This window comes from Oncorhynchus gorbuscha, unplaced genomic scaffold (assembly GCF_021184085.1).
Source record: "Oncorhynchus gorbuscha isolate QuinsamMale2020 ecotype Even-year unplaced genomic scaffold, OgorEven_v1.0 Un_scaffold_7030, whole genome shotgun sequence".
Classification (NCBI taxonomy): domain Eukaryota; kingdom Metazoa; phylum Chordata; class Actinopteri; order Salmoniformes; family Salmonidae; genus Oncorhynchus; species Oncorhynchus gorbuscha.
The window spans coordinates 2772-13755 of record NW_025750503.1 but is presented as its reverse complement, the minus strand read 5'-3'; the positions used below and the strand labels follow the sequence as shown (position 1 = coordinate 13755).

General features: G+C 42.5%; 2 long non-coding RNA genes across 2 annotated transcripts; one reads left to right on the top strand and one right to left on the bottom strand.

Moving 5' to 3' along the window:
- The first annotated feature begins 1520 nt into the window (after positions 1-1520).
- Positions 1521-10715, top strand: LOC124029622. Its single transcript, XR_006837811.1, has 4 exons — positions 1521-1648; positions 9886-10054; positions 10142-10203; positions 10406-10715. It is a non-coding gene; the product is annotated as an uncharacterized LOC124029622 (long non-coding RNA).
- Positions 8983-9542, bottom strand: LOC124029623. The gene is made up of 2 exons (XR_006837812.1): positions 9457-9542; positions 8983-9150 (listed from the first exon to the last, which is right to left on the bottom strand). It is a non-coding gene; the product is annotated as an uncharacterized LOC124029623 (long non-coding RNA).
- Positions 10716-10984: the final 269 nt, after the last annotated feature.

Here is a 10984-nt window from a genome sequence, read left to right as displayed (position 1 = left end):
AGTTGGGTGAATTTTGGGTCCATTCCTCCTTACAGAGCTGATGTAACTGAGTCAGGTTTGTAGGCCTCCTTGCTCGCACATGCTTTTCAGTTCTGTCCACAAATTTGGAATTGGAAGTAATACGTGGGGTCATTGTCCACTTGGAAGTCCCTAGCTTTAACTTCCTGACTGATGTCTTGAGATGTTGCTTCAATATATCCACATAATTGTCCTACCTCATGATGCCATCTATTTTTGAAGTGCACCAGTCCTCCTCGCAGCTTAAAAACACCCCCACAACAGGATGATGCCACCCCTGTGCTTCACGGTTGGGATGATATTCTTCGGCTTTGCAAGCCTCCCCTTTTCCTCCAAACATAACAATGGTCATTATGGCCAAACATTTCTATTTTTCTTTCATCAGACTAGAGTGACATTTCTCCAAAATATGATCTTTGTCCTTGCATGCAGCTGCAAACCGTAGTCTGGCTTTTTATGGCGGCCTTTCACATAGATATTTTACTTTATAGATACATGTTTCCTCCAGCATCTTTACAGGTATTTTGCTGTTGTTCTGGGATTGATTTGCACTTTTCGCACTAAATTACGTTCATCTCTAGGAGACACCGCTTATCCTTCCTGAGCGGTATGACGTCTGCGTGGTCCCATGGTGTTAATACTTGCGTACTATTATTTGTACAGATGAATGTGGTACCTTCGGGCATTTGGAAATTGTCTGAGGATGAACCAGACTTGTGGAGGTCTACAATTTTTTCTGAGATCTTGGCTGATTTCTTTAGATTTTCCCATGATGTCAAGCAAAGAGGCACTGAGTTTGAAGGTAGGCCTTGAATCATCCACAAGTACACCTCAATAGACTCAAATGATGTCAATTAGCCTATCAGACGCTTCTAAAGCCATGACATCATTTTCGGAATTTTCCAAGCTGTTTAAAGGCACAGTCAACTTAGTGTATGTAAACTTCTGACCCACTGGAATTGTGATACAGTAAATTAAGTGAAATAATCTGTCTGTAAACAATTGTTGAAACAATTACAATGGCATGTACAAAGTAGATGTCCTAACTGACTTGCCAAAAAAGATAGTTTGTTAACAAGAAATTTGTGGAGTGGTTGGAAAACAAGTTTTAATGACTCCAACCCCTAACATGCTGACCAGACCGGACACGTCTCCTGCGCGAGCACTGAGCGTCTGAGTTGCCAAGGGCTAAAATAGAACTCCTTTCTATTTCTAAGGCAGATCATGCTGAAAGTCCTGCCTCTCCAATCTCCTCATTGGTTTATAGAAGCAGGTACCCACGTGCCATCTCCTCATGGGTTATACCCACGTGGGTGACTGAAAGACGAACTGCAAGGTACAAACTCCAGTCCAGTTGGTGGCGAAATTCACCTTAAATTGGTTGCTAACCGCCATATCAAGTCTGGAAGTTCCGACCTCCCAATAATTCATTGGATCTCACAACAAACATACGTCCCCTACTTCCTGTAAACAAAAGCCAACTTGGGTGCTTGAAAGATGGACGAGGAGAGATTTTTCATCGAAGTAGAGAAGTACTCACTTTTATATGACTCGTCTTAAAAATTCTACAAGGATCCAACTAATAAAAATGCGTTATGGAGAGAGATTGCAAAGACCATGCACATTTCAGGTAAAGTATAACAACCCAATGTTCATCCTTATAAAACGAACTAGCTAGCGTTAGCTGAATGTAAATGCCATGTGTGCTGTATGCTTTTATAATACAGAAATGGTGGAATTGTACAATAGTTTTAAAGTGTATAATGAATACACAAAACAAATGAAGATATCAAAGTTGAACTTACTGTCTCATGTTGATAAACTACACACACACACTCACACAGTGCATCTAAGTAGGCCTAGCTACAACCATTCTGTCCTGAAAGTCAATTCTGCCTTCCACAGAGGTTAAATATTTAGTCAACTTTTCTCTGACAGAAACTGCCTCCCGACCTGCTCTGTTGGCCTGGATGGCTATGCCTCTCATGCCTTGCCTCACACCTGCCCCACCCTGCTGTAGCCACATTTCCACATCGCAAGGCCTTGTGAGGAAGTTGTGGAGGATGCACATTGCAACCACTAGGATATCAACCTTGCTTGGCAGTAGTTTTATTTTTTGGTAGAGGATCCTCCATCTGACCGCAAGGATCCCGAATGCCTTCTCTGCTGTCATTCTAGCTCGACAGAGACGATAGTTGAAGATTTCTTTCTCACAGCTGATGTTATGCCAGGCATATGGCCTCATCAGGTAGGGCTTTAGTGGGAAGGCAGCGTCCCCCACCATTGTGTATGGTATATTTCCTAAATCTTCACCCCCAAGCAGAAAGGTATCTTGGGGCACCTGCAGGGTTTTTGATGCCATTGCCCTTCCAAGTGGAGAGTTGGCATAGACTTCTCCGTCACTCTTTCTCCCAAAATCCCCCACTTGAATAGCTGTGAAGAGGTAATTGGCATCCACAAGGGCGAGTAACACCACAGAGAAGGTTCCCTTATAATAAAAAAACATCTCCCTGAGTTTGGTTGTTTGGTTATCATGATATGTTTTCCATCAATCGATCCCAAACAATTGGGAAAGTCCCATTTTTCATGAAACTCTTGAGAAGTTTATCTCCAGGCTTCCTCAGTGGGTCGTGGCAGATGGATCGCCAGCATCTTCCTCTCTATGGCCTCACAGGTCTCCATAATGCACTGTGACACTGTCTCGAATCCAAGACGATAGGTGAAGGCCAGGCTGCAAATAGAGTCTCCAGATGCCAAATACCTTTTTTTCAGCTCAAGAGGAGAGGCAACCTCAGCCTTGAAAATGCTGATTCGCCTCAGCCACAACCTATGGAACCCGATGACGCTGAAGACGACATGGTGTCCCTGAGCCATGACCCTGTGCTTCAGATACCTGAACAACAGTCAAGACCAACCACTACAGGCACAGCTCAAGACTGTCAGCCAAGAAAAAGAAAACAGAAAGTCAACTATCAAGATGTGGATGAAGAGCTGCTTGCATTTGTCAGGAAGCCAATCCCTTCTGGTGTTACCTCAGAGGAGGAGGCATGTTCACCATGCCTTGATGTGACTGTTAATGTCACCTACATGTTCACCATGCCTTGATGTGACTGTTAATGTCACCTACATGTTCACCATGCCTTGATGTGACTGTTAATGTCACCTACAACAGGTAAACCACGCCTTTATGGGACTGTTAATGTCACCTACAACAGGTGCACCATGCCATGTTGTGACTATTTGTCACCTGGAATAATAATAAGCAAAAGACTAAAAACAAAAGAACAGTGTGTCTTACGTACCTTGAGTATAATGAAGACACTATAACTGGTAATCTGCTTCCTAGATGTAATGGAACAAAGGCATACATCTGTGGAGCATCATGATCGATGGTATCAAAAGCAGCACTAAGGTCTAGGAGCACGAGGACAGATGCAGAGCCTCGGTCCGATGCCATCAAAATGTCATTTACCACCTTCTGGGAGTGCCGTCTCAGTGCTATGATGGGGTCTAAAACCAGACTGAAGCATTTCGTATACATTGTTTGTCTTCAGGAAGGCGGTAGGTTGCTGCACCTTGCCTTCTCTAAAATCTTTGAGAGGAATGGAAGATTCGATATAGGCCGATAGTTTTTATATTTTCTGGGTCAAGGTTTGGCTTTTTCAAGAGGCTTTATTACTGCCACTTTTAGTGAGTTTGGTACACATCCAGTGGATAGAGAGCCGTTTATTATGTTCAACATAGGAGGGCCAAGCACAGGAAGCAGCTCTTTCAGTAGTTTAGTTGGAATAGGGTCCAGTATACAGCTTGAAGGTTTAGAGGCCATGATTATTTTCATCATTGTGTCAAGAGATATAGTACTAAAACACTTGAGCGTCTCTCTTGATCCTAGGTCCTGGCAGAGTTGTGCAGACTCAACTGAGGTTTGGAGGAATACGCAGGTTTAAAGAGGAGTCCATAATTTGCTTTCTAATAATCATAATCTTTTCCTCAAAGAAGTTCATGAATTTATCACTGCTAAAGTGCAAGTCATCCTCTCTTGGGAATGCTGCTTTTTAGTTAGCTTTGCCACAGTATCAAAAAGGAATTTCGGATTGTTCTTATTTTCCTCAATTAAGTTAGAAAAATAGGACGATCGAGCAGCAGTAAGGGCTCTTCGGTACTGCACGGTACCATCCTTCCAAGCTAGTCGGAAGACTTCCAGTTTGGTGTGGCGCCATTTCCGTTCAATTTTCTGGAAGCTTGCTTCAGAGCTCGGGTATTTTCTGTGTACCATGGAGCTAGTTTCTTATGAGACATTTTTTTAGTTTTTAGGGGTGCAACTGCATCTAGGGTATTGCGCAAGGTTAAATTGAGATCCTCAGTTAGGTGGTTAACGGATTTTTGTCCTCTGGCGTCCTTGGGTAGGCAGAGGGAGTCTGGAAGGGCATCAAGGAATCTTTGTGTTGTCTGTGAATTTATAGCACGACTTTTGATGTTCCTTGGTTGGGGTCTGAGCAGATTATTTGTTGCAATTGCAAACGTAATAAAATGGTGGTCTGATAGTCCAGGATTATGAGGAAAAACATTAAGATCCACAACATTTATTCCATGGGACAAAACTAGGTCAGCGTATGACTGTGAGAGTGAGTGGGTCCAGAGACATGTTGGACAAACCCACTGAGTCGATGATGGCTCCAAAAGCCTTTTGGAGTGGGTCTGTGGACTTTTCCATGTGAATATTAAAGTCACCAAAGATTAGAATATTATCTGCAATGACTACAAGGTCTGATAGGAATTCAGGGAACTCAGTGAGAAACGCTGTATATGGCCCAGGAGGCCTGTAAACAGTAGCTATAAAAAGTGATTGAGTAGGCTGCATAGATTTCATGACTAGAAGCTCAAAAGACGAAAACGTCATTTTTTTTTTTGTAAATTGAAATTTGCTATCGTAAATGTTAGCAACACCTCCGCCTTTGCGGGATGCACGGGGATATGGTCACTAGTGTAGCCAGGAGGTGAGGCCTCATTTAACACAGTAAATTCATCAGGCTTAAGCCATGTTTCAGTCAGGCCAATCACATCAAGATTATGATCAGTGATTAGTTCATTGACTATAATTGCCTTTGAAGTAAGGGATCTAACATTAAGTAGCCCTATTTTGAGATGTGAGGTATCATGATCTCTTTCAGTAATGACAGGAATGGAGGTGGTCTTTATCCTAGTGAGATTGCTAAGGCGAACACCGCCATGTTTAGTTTTGCCCAACCCAGGTCGAGGCACAGACACGGTCTCAATGGTGATAGCTGAGCTGACTACACTAACTATGCTAGTGGCAGACTCCACTATGCTGGCAGGCTGGCTAATAGCCTGCTGCCTGGCCTGCACCCTATTTCATTGTGGAGCTAGAGGAGTTAGAGCCCTGTCTATGTTGGCAGATAAGATGAGAGCACCCCTCCAGCTAGGATGGAGTCCGTCACTCCTCAGCAGGTCAGGCTTGGTCCTGTTTGTGGGCGAGTCCCAGAAAGAGGGCCAATTATCTACAAATTCTATCTTTTGGGAGGGGCAGAAAACAGTTTTCAACCAGCGATTGAGTTGTGAGACTCTGCTGTAGAGCTCATCACTCCCCTAACTGGGAGGGCCAGAGACAATTACTCGATGCCGACACATCTTTCTAGCTGATATGCACGCAGAAGCTATGTTTCGCTTGGTGATCTCTGACTGTTTCATCCTAACATCGTTGGTGCCGACGTGGATAACAATATCTCTATACTCTCTACACTCGCTTGCTGGAGTTTCTTTACATCCATGCACCTGCTTACACAATACAACCTTTTCCAATAACTAACCTTAGAGTGACAGCTAGTCTTTGCTTAGGCTCTATTGGGGTCCTGTAGTTGGTCGTCTGCTTGGTGAGGTCTGGGCCAACAAAAAACAGAAGAGTCTCCATCTCTTCTGCACTCATCCGGAAGTATCGATGATGTCGGGCAGGGTCCAAGAGCAGCTCCTGGACAAGGTGGTATTATTGCCCATGCTCCCTTCTCAACACCTTCTCCTCCTTCCCTGTGTGCCTCAATAATACAAGGGCGACCAACTTCTGTTTTAGTAGGTGGTGTCTGTTAATCCATGCTGTTTCGAAAGCATAAAGTATTGTTTATTTTTAGTTGTATAATATTACAGTTTCTTATTTCATGGGCTTTTTATTCAGTAAATGCATTGTTTATATCTCATACCTCATATAGAGTGGTTTGGTTGTAAGGTGAAAGAGACTGGCTAATTACAGTAATCAGCCTGCCATCATGTATATTATTGGCATAATGGAGTCTTTGAGAGGGAAAGTGCCTAAATGTGTAAAACAATTTGTGTTTATTGAATGTATTAACTCCTGTCATCACTATTGTACAATATGCAATCATGAACTTACCCATGTTATCACTCCTCAATCGCTGAAATCAGAAGAATCAAAATACATTTCAACAGGGTCACTGGGAAAATGCAGGCAAGAAAAGGAGCTAAAAACAGCATTCTGCCCCCAAAATAATATTGTTGGTTCAGAGTTTGCTTTGATATTTTAACCTGCGTTACGTGATCGTGTGTGGTGTGGGGGACAAAATCAATTTGCGCACGCACTTGCGCGGCCGGTTTGGAGTTCCGTGTAAGTGTATGGAAACTTCCGTCTTCAACTGTATGTGCCTGTGGGTCAAGTTGGAGTTGCACCTGGTAGTCCAGCTGTCCTAGATGATTCTAAAGATGTGGAGGACTGAGTAAAAAAGGTCTTACTGGACTGAACCCCCCCAATAAAGGCAGGACCAGAAGCCATAACATCCTGAGGAGCTGGATGTTATGGGTCAACAGTTATGTCACCAAAAGTTGCCTGAGAACTGTTCATTAGTGACAACGGCATTGAGGAGGTCCTAAAGAGTACACATTTAGAAGGACAAATAATAGTAACAGCAAAAGGGACAGAGTGGCAAGAGGTCAACAAAAGAGGTACTAAAGGCCTTTATTGGCATGGAAAAAGGTGGGATGTCTCCACAGGAGCTATTTGTGGATCAATGTATAAGGCCACCAGGTCGGTCGGAAGATATAAGGATATCTGTCGCTACCTGAGGCTTGATGACAAGAGGAACAGAGTGTTCAGAGAGGCAACGAACCACCTGGCAGCCTTCGGTATGTGTGGGACCTTTTCCTAGAAAACTGTAGAGGAAGGTTCATCCCCAGCGACTGAGCTACAGTGGATGAGGAGCTTTCCTCCAGACGTGACACGTGACATTCCATCCAAAGAGTTCAATCTTGGTTTCATCAGACCAGAGACTTGTTTCTCATGGTCTGGAAGTCCTTTAGGTGCCTTTTGGCAAATTGCAAGTGGGCTGTCATCTGCCTTTTACTGAGTAGTGGCTTCCATCTGGCCCTCTACCTACCATACCTGATTGTTGGACTGCTGCAGAGATGGTTGTCCTTCTGGAAGGTTCTCCCATCGCCGCAGAAGAACTGAGGCAATGGAAAGATGTGGGTTGATGAAAGAGAACCAAGCCACCACCACCACTCAGAGCAGCCACAGCCAGAAGAGGAAGAGGTGCCAGCTCTGCCCAAGCGCAAAAGATAGAAAAGTCAGCTGCTGGTGTTCTCAGTGCAACACATCCGTCTGCAAAGAGCAGTCACATGCTTGTGGTTTGTAACAAATGCATGGACTAAGACAGCATAAGTAAGCATCACACACACTTTGTTGCTTTTAGTGTTCACGTTTTCTAAATTCACAATTGTTAGTGTTGTCGTTTATATTGATGATGAACTTTGGATTTTCAAATAAATGTTATGAAATATTATAAAACATGATTAAAGATGGTTTTATAATTTTGCTCACACTAAAAATGTTGAATGTGAAAAATATGCTCATATTTTCAATAGCTGTTATGCATTTTCATCATATGTTATCATTGAAATGTGTATCAAAATGTTGAAGAGTGACAAAAAAAACATTTAAAACAATCAAATAATTATTGAAAAGGTCCAAATCAGCACTCAAAAGATTTATGTTCCACAAAATGTATAATATTTTAGATCTATATAAATAAAACATATATTACATTAACGGTTCATTTTGACCTGGCATATGCATTCTTGGGGCGCCATGTTTACTATGCATCTTAGGGTTAAAGTAGCAATAGAATGAAACAAACAGGCATTCTATTTTTGATCTATTATAGTAGACACTGAGCAAGTGTTGCATGTGTGCAAACATAACTTTCAGAGTAAAAAATAATAATAATAAAATCACACAAACGTGTTAAAGTCATGTTCAACACAACAAAGGCCATATCTTTGGGCTACACTGCACGTAATAACATTGTACAATTTCTGCCTGTGGACATCTGTTCTACAATGTGCATCAGAGCATGATACCCTTTGTTGGCACAATTGATCTCTTTCAGGCAGAGAGTACACCTGGCATACCTCTTTTTATCCACTGAGAGTGAAAGTGTATGGCGTTTATTTCACCTATATTGGCATCCAGCATAAACCAGGCCCAGCTCCAGCTACACTTGATCCCTGAATCCACAAGGAACGCCTCATTTTCACCTAATTCTCTCATTCTGAAAATTAACCATATACTGTCGAGGGAAAACATTAGTTCACAGATAGTAGTTAGTTCGTTAGCTAGTTAACATTTCACACAGATTGTCAGGGTCAGTAAGCAACTAACGTGTTATAACTTGAGGAACGGCAAGGAGTCGTATAATGTTACCAATTAATACTATAGCGAATTGGTTAGGGAACTAACGTTAGTTCATTTGATGCTGTAACGTTAGCTAGCTGTCTGGCTTTATTAGCCAGCTAAGTTTCAAACAATAAACTCAATTATTTGATCAGCTAAGTTTGCTAATGTTGCTCAACATTTCTCTGGCTAACTAACGGATAATTCGATCCAGCTACAGTACTATATAGCAAGATACAATACTTGTTTCACCACACTTTCTCCCTCACCTCAAACTTTCCAAATGCCAGTTGTTTTTCGGTTACAACTCATGAAGTACGCTTCTTCATCTTATCACCCTGGTCAGCGTTATCTCACCTACCTCTTCGTTATCGTTCAGCGGACCCGCTGCTGTAACTGGCGAACTGCCTTTGCACCCTACTGCTCTCTTTCTGCAACTAGAAAATAGCCTTTATATCGGACGTTATAAACACACTTCAAACCGGCGTCAGTCTTGTTGTTATCGACGATATAACATTACTACCACTGTGTCGCAGTTTTTTACTAGTTGTCTTCAGGACTTGCCTCAAATTAATATTTATCGTGTACATCGAATTGTTAAATCAGCCTCCTTGACTCCAGCTAGCAATAATTAAAAGGGGTTCAATATGTATATAGGAAGCTACTTAGATAAGTATGTAGGTGAATAACGTTACCAAGTCAGTGACAGATATAACGTTAGCTAGCGACAACCATATATCTACCTGAGAACGTGTACATCGAATTGTTAAATCAGCCTCCTTGACTCCAGCTTGACAGGGGAGATTACCGTGAGGGCTGCCTGTCACAGGTCCATGAGGAAGAGTGATGGCTACTAGGGACCTTGTTAAACATCTCTTGTGGGACACTGTCATCATTGTCAAAAATGTGTTGGAGACAGTGTCAACGTTTAATCTTATCAATAGATAGATATTAATGATGGGTCCCAATCCCAATTTAGAATTGCCCACAGGTTATTTGGTAAAGATCTGTTGATGCAGTGTTTGGTAATTGTGTTACTGAGACACAATGTATTCCTGTATAGTTAAATGAGCCCCTAGTTAAGAAGACCAGATACTGCTGTTTATTGTTATTTATGGGTCGCAATCATTATTGTTTCTCACTTCAGTCTTTCATCACACTTATCTTCACAGATGGTGTTAAAGACGCCACTGCTCCTGTGTTGCAGGAAGTGCTGTGTGCAATCATCTGGTGGCCCTTCTTTACCAGACAGCGCACTACTCTCAACTAAACATTCCTGCTGCACCACCAGTTCACAGCTGCACAGACACAGAACAGCGTTGGCACGAGCCAAGAACACTTGTGAGTCTATCAATATCCATTAAAAAAATGCACCTGAAAAGTATTTAGCCTATGTAACAGTAAATCCTTGTTAATTATTGTGTGAAGCCAGGTCCGGTTGATGGGATAGAGTTCCGTAAACTTACTAACTCGTGTGCTGATGGAATAAGGTAAGTTGGAGGTTCCTAAAATGGAAACATTTCGAAAACATTTTTGTGATTTTAAAAAAAAAAATCTATAAATCTGTATATTTTAATCCATTTTATTTCAACTTTTGGGCTTGTGCTGTTTGTGGAAAAGTCTGTGTCTACTATGAGTCTGTGTCATAGTAATCTCTCCAACCTGATATTAATGTTTTAAAATGTTTTGCAGAAGTTGTCTCTACAAAGCACTCCATGGATATATGCCTGACATGGACCTTCTCCACGTCTCAGAAACATATGCCAACTTTTCTCCACTTACTTCCCCTCTTGTGAAAACAATGGAAATGTCAGCTGATGTGCCCCTGGTTGAGTCCTCCTTTGGGCCAGTGCAAGCTGGCAGTGTGCTGTCCTATCAACTTCCACAGCCAAAGACCCGTGAAATTGTGAAAATTGCCGATGCCCCTTCTCCACTAATACTTCTGTTAGATGGCAACAGGCTTCAGTCTTCCCAGTGTGCTTACATCCTTAGCCATCAGGGGCAGTTCCAGGTCAAGGCATTAGACAACCTACGAGATGTCAAACAAAGTCGAGGTTGCTACAAGGGAGCAGAGCAGCAGCCCGGAATGGCATCAGCTCAGGAAAATGAGAATTAACATCCTCTCGTTTCCGAGAGGTTTGCCATGTCCGGGGAGAGACCTCAGCGGACCGCCGAGCTGAGCGGATGTTCAAGGGATCTGGTGTGGAGATGAAGAGGGGGCTAGCCATGGAGCCAGTGGCTGTACAGGAGTACTGCACACTGAAGAATGTT